The following is a 2496-nucleotide window of genomic DNA, read 5'->3' as shown; positions in this document are numbered from 1 at the left end:
GAATATTTCTCGTGTTACATATTTTGTATAGATTTCGGTATACAATTGAAATATTATAATTTGATTTTTTTTTGTCATGAAGATTAAAACTAGTGTGTTTTTACAGAAACCCTAATCCAATAGACGATGAAGTCAAGCTCCAGTGGCCCGAATTCAGCTCATCAAAACGTCTGATTCTCGAATTCTCAGCCAATATGACTGAAGATTCCATTAGACATTCGAAGTACGAGAAAGATGTGGCGTTCTGGTATAATGTTGTTAATTGGTTAAAAGACGACACATTAACAACCCTAGCTTCTCCTATTGGATTAAATAATAAATCTTCGAAAATAAGCATTTTAGGTTCTAATATGCGTGTTAAAACGGCGGAGAATATTTTGCTAGGACTAATTATTGCTGTCATAATACTGAGTGTGGGGTTACTTACCTCAGCACGATATATCTTTGCACATCATAAGTACAAGCATTTCTTTAATGTATAGAAAATACATGTTTAATTAGTTTAAGAAAAGCGACTTCCATATTCTTATTTTTAATGATGTGAAAATAATGAAAGCAGAGATTCTATTTTGTTTATTTGTAATTATAGAGTTAATTAATTTTTAATGCAATATAGTTGGTATTTCCACCACTGGCTGGTGTTGTTCCATAGCATTTGTAATATATACATATGAAATTTGTTTTATCATCACTGTCGAAATAGATCTCATGGTTCTCGCTCTTAAATGGTCGTCTTGTTATTAAGTTAGAGTTTTCTTAGTGAATAAACAACCATCAGAAAATGTTACCCTGTAAATGATTTTTGAACAAATAGTTATTGTTGTTCACTATCTGCAAAAAGGACTATACTATACAAAATCTCTATTTTAAATAATAACGATGTTTTGTAATAAATCAGTTACCTGAGATTCTAGAATTAATATTATGATTAAGGGGAAAAAAAACTCTTATGTACTCTTATAACTGCGCAGAAAAAAATTGAAGACTGAGATGTTCCCTAATTAGATCATAAAGTCAGTGAAAGTAGGCTAACAATGGGTGTGAATATGTGTGTCAAATCAAAAGCATGCTTGTAAACGGAAATTAAACTTGGTGTGTCCTGGTTGTCATTTCGAAACTCTCACAAATTATAACTTCTAGTCAAGACATCCTGACGCACTCCATTCCATTAAATTATGCAACTCAGAAGTGTGCCATACTCGCGGTTGTATAGTTAGAACTGTGCATTCGGTGTTGTCGTTTTCAGAAATCAAATCTCTGTTTATCAAGTAGGTACTTAAAATGTGTGTTTATTTGTTTTTGTGAGCCAAGCTTTTTTTTTTTTTTACAGAAATCAGTTATAAATAATTGGTCAAATTTAAACTGTAGGATGCACTGTTGTGTTTTTATTAAGCATTTTTACATTTTAGTTAGGCTTTCACGAGGTGTTATTTTGTTTATCTTGTACCTGAAGTAAGCATGTAGTCTGACAAAACGTACTGTACAATAAAAAAATATTTCGAGTGTAGAAGCATAAAAACCGTATTTGATTCATATATGCTGACTATTTTCTCTTTCTTTTAGAATAAACATTTCTACTTTGCATAAAGCACTTAGTGTCACTAGATGTCACTATTAATCAGCAAAATATATTCTTTGTATATAGCAGTTAGTGATCACTAGATGTCATTATTAATCAACAAACATTTATAATTTACTTAAGAAATTTATTTGTCACTAGATAACATTAGTATTAAAAAAAAACATTTCCAAGTCACATAAAGCACTTATTTGTCATTAGGTGGCACAATTAATCAACAAACATTTCTGTAACTACGTGCTTTTTGGCTGATCAACAGAATATCCTGCAATTTTGTGCACACAAACTTCAAACTTAGAACAATTAAAAGTATATTTAATTGTACTAAGGGCTGTACAAATACCTTGTATAGGTAATGAAAGAGCACGCAGGTGACACGTTTCGTCACCCAACTGCCTAGCCAGTGATTCTTATGAAACTATTGGTTGTCACATATGTTTAAAGCTGTTTGTTGGGGGACCAAGAAGTCATTTAATTGTTTAAAAAAATGACAAAAAAGAAGAGAGAAAAACAACAACACTTAATAGTCAACAGTTTTTTGCCAATACATTTGTATTATATATATGCGTGTGTGAAAACTGTTATCTATTGGAAGAGCAGGGAAAAGCAAATGCAAAAGACTCCAGAATACACACACACACATATAATATAACCTACAATTTATTTATTGTACATGTAAATGTACGCGCCAACAATGTAATCCTAACAAATATGTATTTAATAATGGCTGGAGACGGCTTGAATGGGTAATGAAGAAAAACTTTAATATAAGTTTAACATAGCAGCAAATGTACAACGTTTCGATGATGACAAAACCTTGTCGAAACGTTGTACATTTGCTGCTATGTTAATATAACAGAAAGTAAATACATATTTGATGACTAGGAACCCACTTTGAGACTAATAATGGCTGGAGA

Source organism: Limulus polyphemus, unplaced genomic scaffold (assembly GCF_000517525.1).
Source record: "Limulus polyphemus unplaced genomic scaffold, Limulus_polyphemus-2.1.2 Scaffold250, whole genome shotgun sequence".
Taxonomy (NCBI): Eukaryota; Metazoa; Arthropoda; class Merostomata; order Xiphosura; family Limulidae; genus Limulus; species Limulus polyphemus.
The sequence above is the reverse complement of the archived record's forward strand: the minus strand, read 5'-3'. Positions refer to the sequence as shown.